The sequence below is a fragment of the Blennius ocellaris genome (genome assembly GCF_963422515.1).
Source record: "Blennius ocellaris genome assembly, chromosome: 15".
NCBI classification, from domain to species: domain Eukaryota; kingdom Metazoa; phylum Chordata; class Actinopteri; order Blenniiformes; family Blenniidae; genus Blennius; species Blennius ocellaris.
Genome location: NC_137664.1, coordinates 15121063 through 15128243, shown reverse-complemented (window position 1 = coordinate 15128243; position 7181 = coordinate 15121063).

Genomic DNA, 7181 nt, shown 5'->3' with positions numbered 1-7181 from the left:
TAGTCTTACACATGAGCGGGAGAAAACAGACAAGCTGACACATTGACGTGAGGACGGCAACTGAACGAACCTGGATGAAACACTGAGAGGAAGCGGATCAAGCCACCGGCAGCATCGCTCTTCTGCGTCACCACAACACTGAAAACGCACACACTCACACGCACGCATATACACACTGACTGACTCACCGACAACGATATTGACAACAACTGTCACGGGTCCCCAACTCTGCAAAACCTGACAGCTTCCGACAAACGCAAGCGATAGGGATGAGAGAGAACGACACCCACTAGTCCGACGTGAAGTTGCTTAAAGTTTTGTGTGTCATGTGCAAAGTCAGACAAACACCTGGGGAGGCTCACCATGACAAAACACTCGACGCTACATAACGCACCTTTCCAAGTGTGACCGATTCAAATATTCTTTCTTTTTGGGTCCCATTTTGTCCTAATATTAACCCCATGCTTACTGTAACGGGTTTGTGTTATTCACCTTCTATTGTTAATCACGCTGCACAGAGGCACATGCAAATTCTTTACCGGTACTGTTTCATTACGGGAAAAGACTAACCATACACAATATCAGAATATATACCAAATGGGAATGAAAGCTGTCTGCATACCTTATTATATTATAAGAGAACTGCTACACATACCAGTATAAATTATTATGCATTGAAAGTCTGTATTTATTCCTGTATCCGATGATGTATCCTCTGTTCTTTCCCCCATTTTCATCCAATCTATGTTCTGCTGAAATACTAACTGTGAAAGAGGATGTGAAGTGAACGTTAATGAACGCTAACCCTGTAAGTGATGTGTATATACTGCCATATAGTACATTAGTTTCCTGTTGTGCTCTCAGAACTGCACTTCGACAAGGTGAAAACATCCGCTCCTCCCGATCTAATGTCATTATTTGCACTGTGGGAATGAAACGTAGTAGGACTGTTGTGTGATTTAATCACTGTAATGATGTACTGAAAAGACAACGTGAGGTCTGGAGCAAATATTTGTCATTTGGTAATATGCTGAAGCACTGTTGAAAATATGTTGCTGTGGTGAACTTGATGGGAAATCTTTAGTATAACAGAAACTACAAGAACTTAAATGCACATAAAAATGGCCACTAGAATCACAGGAAACAAACTGTAACAAGTAGGGCTTTATGTATAATGTTTATGCCATGTAATGAAAGCTCTATGCCAGGTGATCTGAGTGAATAAAGTATGATCATGATATGAAACTTGGTCTGGGGGATATGTCTCAGTGCTCAAATGAAAGCATGGCATCTAGATTCTGTCTTGGCTATTATGGGTTTGTGTGATGTGTACCTTGAAAGCATGAGTGAAAGAAAAAGGAAGAACAAACTGAAAAAAAAAAAACATTGATATGGATGAAACCGCCTTTACATTGTAAATAAAGGTATATTTACATTGCGGCTGTTTGTGGTCAAAGTCCATTAATGACTGAGCTCCTCTTCAATAAGACATTACATTTAAAATGGGATCTACATAATAGTACCAGTGATGATTTTACAGTCAGCTGTTTTACAAGGTGGTCATGAAAAAAGTAGTTTGTTTGCTTTTTTTAACTTAAATACATTTGAAGATAAGTATAAATCAAACTCCATTTGGGTTGTCTGCCAAAACCTAACAGGGGTCCCTGTCAACTGTCACGCAAGTCACCCCCTAAAATCTGAGCGTTTGATGAAATGATGAAGCAAAAAAACACAAACATATGCACACAATATATATACATACACAGCGAGGAAAGAAGTCAAAATAGGGTCGGCAATGATATTATCAAGCAATATCATATAAAGGGCAATACTGTAGTACAATAGTGCTCAAACGTTCCACGGCGTGTATCACCTGAGAAACTCTCCAACTCTTCAAGCATTACCATTATGGCTGACTTGAAAGTACAATTGCAGAGGTTTACCCTTTAGCAATGGACTCATTACCTAAACATTAAGCCTTTTTTTAAGCTTTATAGCATTATGATAAGTTTATATATTTTTAAATACATATATTTATGACAGTCTCCCACATACCACAAGAGGGAGTGCGTGTACCACTGGTGGCGCGGGTGCCACAGTTTGAGAATCAAGGCTGCAGTAAATTAACAAGTAGATAAATAAAACACACGAGAAAGCTAAAAGAGGCCATAGCAAAGCATACAAACGTTAACAATCGTAAAATAGTGTAAAATGGTTTTCCCCACATAGATGAAAATTAAACAACAAGCAATAAAATCACAACGAGCGCCAAGAAAAACAAAATTCTGACGAAACGGGTGAGTTTTTAGTTTATGCTGAACACATCTGTGTCTGTCTGAAATGCCATATTTCTATTTTTCTAAGGTTATTGTGCTACAGGCATTGCAAAATACTATCTTCAGAAAACTATTTTGTGTGGGCAGGTAAGAGGTGTCCTTCACACAAATATATTGAATGACATTCTTTGTTTCAGTTTACATTTCAACACTATCTTTTATTAAAAAAAAAGAAAGCACCGAAAAATATAATAGTTCTCTTGGAAAATGTACTGTCCCATTCTTTCAGTGAAAAGAGGCTGATTGTTCAGTAAATGTTTTTTCTATATTTTACACTTTCCGTCTCCTCAGAATCCTACCTTGATAAATAGTTAACCGCCCTCCATAATATCAAAATTTTACAAATATCCCTCAAATTACCTTGCAAAGCCAAAATCCTGCTTCATACAGTACTATCGGCCTCCAGTCCAAAATAAAGCTTTTGTTTAGTTCTGTGTGAAATTGAAGAGCTATTGCCGTGCCATGCCTGAATGGAAAGCTCAATACGCATAACTGTTGATTTACAGTCGTAATACAGAAGCACTGGAGTTACACTACTTTAATATTCACTCATCAGCTCCATTTGATTGGCTCGCACACTCTATTTCGAGAGGCTGGAGTAGAATACACATTGAAATACAACCGTAGCATCTTCAAGGGGTGCACAGATCATATGTTTCATAGATTGCAAAGTGCTTGACCGATATCACTTTTAAAATCTCAAATATGTAGTGTGGGTGTCAAGAAGGTCGTGGCCAAGGGACAATCAGGAGTGTTCGTTGTGAAGGAGATTGCGGCTGAGTGTCAGCTGGAGAAGCATCATGGCCACTAGACCTTTTGCCTGCCTATAATTATAATTAGAAGGACCCTTGCTCATAAAACTAAAGGATTATCTTTATCACTAACAAGCTTTTCTGGGCAGCAAATTGAATCTGTTTTGCTTTGAAGGCTTGAAAATCTGTAAACAGCAAAACCAATGAAAATATACTGATAGTCAGACACTGCTGCCCTGAAGCTATTGTTCCTTCTCATATTTGTCATTAAAAGAAAATACACAACTGAGTCCAGCAGTTGCTTTGGCCCAAATGTGAAATAGAAGGTCAGCCTGTTCCGTTGGAGTATCGAAGACGCAAACAGCAATATGGAGGAGAGAAATCATTTAGATGAGGATGTTATATAATTGTTTCATAACAGATTCAATGATAATGTTCTTGACCTGGATAATTGCTCCATTAAATGTTGAGTGAAAATGTGAAACTTGAAGCTTTAGATTAGTTGAAGGTTATCCCACTCAAATAGTCTCACAGATGATTACACTAATGGGAAGGATTGTTTGAAGTTTCAAACATTTATCGGATACTCTTCCCGGGGAACACATTTACGTACAAAACACCAGCTAAGAGTATTCATAGAATTAAAAATATCAATTTCCTTTGCCTCATCTTTTCACTGTGACTCATTCTGAAAGAGATTCTGTCCATTGCTCTCCATGGAATACGTATATGGAAAAAAGCACAATTGATTGTTTTGTAAATGTATAACAAATCATGGTCTTAATCACTGAAAAAAACATTATCCAACAAAAGAATCGAACAAACATAGCAGGCCTTTCTTTCTGTCTTTCTGATAGTTTCTCCATATCCTCTTGGCAGAATGGTCCAGGCTCACTGAGGTTGGATGCCACGCCATTATCAATTCTGTCTTGAGAGTATTCAGTTAAGTTGAAGTTCAGTTGAAGAGTCTGTCAATCATTTGAAAACCTAGCATTTGAAAAAAAAAAGTGATTATGTTCTCCTCACAATACCGTCTTGCAGAAATACCCACCCTAATTCATCTTGAGATACTAAACTTCCTGGAAAAACCTCTACTCATGACTTCTCTGCTCTGATTTCATTTGTCTACCGGTTGGACTCTCCCTTGACCAGTTTCCAAGTCCTTCTTGCAAGAAAAATATTCTCACAATGTAATACTGTCACCACCACTTTCAACAGTTTGATTGATCAGATGATACATTGCTTGTGTTCATCCACTCGTGCAGTTGAGACGTGTGGTTAAATAGCCCAATTCATCAACTTCATCATCGCACAAGAAGACTTTGCTTCAAGTGGCCATTTTTCTGTGGTGTGACTTTTACTTCAAGAGTTTGAAACGTCTTCTTTTTGGCCTCTTGCCCAGAGCGACAGACTGCTACAATAACACTTGTCCTCAGCAAAAACCATCTCCACAAACAGTCCTTCACAAATAACTGGGTTCCTGATTATTCTATCACAGTTGTATATTGTATTTCTGATTGACCATGATTGTGCCGATACAGACAGGCCACAGGCCAGAGTGTGAGCTCCCGATCAAGGCTGCTTGAAAATTCTTAATTTTGAATTTTAATAATTGCAAACTACTTCAATCACTTTTTATTGTAAATGGAGTTGAGATTTGTCTGGTCTGTGGTTCTCACACCCTGAAATGAGCCTCTATTTGTTTACGTTGTACTGTTGAGCTCAGAGAGGTTGGCTGACAAACAGCGCACGGAGGATGCTTCCATACTTTGAAAAAAAAAACTAAAAACTGTCTCAATTGCAAGGTTTAACAACATTTAATTATTAAGTATTAAACAAGACGAACCCATTTCACAATCATAATTGTGTCCATTCTGTTTCATGCACAGATGTGAGCCTGTCAGAGGGCCAAAGTAACAAGTGTGAGTTTTTCAGTCGCATTCCCCCATGTGTACTCCCGAGGAACTCATTACAAAGGTTATTTGGCACGTCCTACAGAGAGTGCATCGGGGACCGCTGCTGGCCGAGGCACTGCGATGTGGCTCACTGATGTCCGTGTGATGGCTTCGCTCGGCGCGGATGAGTAATGGTAAACAAGAGTGGCGTGGTGGCCATGTCTCTGGGGAGCCAGTGCCAGATTGAGCCACAGTAAAATGCCAGCACATCAGAGTTCATCAACCGATCTGCGAGCCAAAGTGGGATGTCTAATGAGACTGTGAGTTTTTCTGGTTTTGGAGTAACACAATATCAAAGGACAGTTCATTTAAAATCTCTCTAAAAATTAGTTTTTCGTTGTTGATTTGTTTGCCAGCCAAGACATTACAATATGTGTTGACTGAGTTCCTCAAAGTGTCAGAACAAGTTTGCTCTGCGAAGGAGGAGACTGTATTGCTCCTCCTGTTGCCGTCTTTATTCAAGCATATTTGGCATGGCTGCTGGGCATTGCCGCATCACAGGGGGTGAACGCACAGATGGAGACGGGGTGGGGAGGAGGAGGATGAAGAGGGAGGCAGGGGTGAGAGGTGGCGGTGGTGCCACGGAACAGACAGTACCAAGTCAACATTCCTGTCAATGGTATAAATATCTACAGGAATAGTACAGTTGCAAGCAAACAATTGCGCACGTGTTTGTTTGTCCAACTGGAGATACAGTCAATATGCTTCACAGTGGGATGTCAAACATACAGCCTGCAGAATATAGCTACAAAGTGTAATTATTACAAAGAAACTTGAAGAGATAACAAACAACAACAAAATATTGTTTTGTGGTGTGAAACAAAGTATGATAGCCAGTTATCAGACTGATACGGTCCTATTTATCAGATTGGGTAACACTGAGGTACAATTCAAATGCGCACAAGTTAGTTAACCTTAAGGTCCAACAGGGATTCATGTGGTTAATTTGTACTAGTGGTATACTAGCAGTAAAGCTGAACAATTTTTGTATTTTGCTGCAGCTGTGTATACCACAAAATGTGTAAACATTAGATTTTTGTTGTTGTTGGTTTTGTAAAATACTGCAAAAAAAAAAAAGAAGAAAAAAGCTGCTAACTTTCAACATTATGAAGCAAGGGAGACAGAGGACTGGATGGTAAGAAAGGCACATACTCTATTCTAGCTGAATGAGCGACAAGAAAAGAGGAATATGAAAGTACTGGAATGATCCAACATCGGGGTTTAGAGCCGCCTCATTGCTTTGCCAACTGCTTTTCAACACATCAAAACTAACAACATGCCTTACCATCCAACTCCGTCTCTGTAGCCCCATTTTTAGATCCACCTCCGCAAGCAAGCAAAAAAGAAAAGAACAGAAAAAAAAAAATCCCACCTCCACCAGCAAGGCCAACTTGTTGTTTCTCGGAGCCCACTCAGTCTCCGCTCAGCTGACATGAGCCAATTACAGCCGTCTGGAACCAGGACAGTCATCTAATGTGCCTTGTTTCTTTATTGGCACACGTCTCTCTTTTACACCCTCTGCACAACGGGACACATGTACAATTACGCATTTGTATGGAAATATTTAGACAGACAAGAAGCAATCAGAGATGAAACCAGCAGTAAGCTTCCTATGATGACGTTTAAAAGCTTGGAGGGGTAAAACCAAAACTATGTGACCAAACATCCACGACAATTAACTGTGATGCTGTCCAGGTTTCAGGGCTGTGTGTGCTGTGACATTTGAGATAATGGGGCTGTGTGAAATGTAAATTTTCCAGTTTTAGAATCATGCAGTGAAAAAAAACCCTTCATTAGTTGAAATATCCCCACAGGACAGTTTTATTAAATTTTTTTTAATTTAGGTCCTCATTATGCGCCAAAGCCGGCAACATTTGCTTCTCCCCTCCTACTCGGGGTTGTTAAATCTTGTAAAACTTGATAACTTCATAAATCTGTCTTGAAATTTGTGGAAAATAAATTTGGTAGAGAATGACAGTAATGGCAAGCATGGAAAAAATTCAAATGAAAATATATTTTTTTTGCTTAGATTTGGCTGCAGACGTCTCAAAAAACACTGCCAGAAGGTGGTGAACTGGGAAACAAATAAAGAGCTCCAAGGTAGAGAGGTGGCAACGGAGACACAAATGCAATAGAAG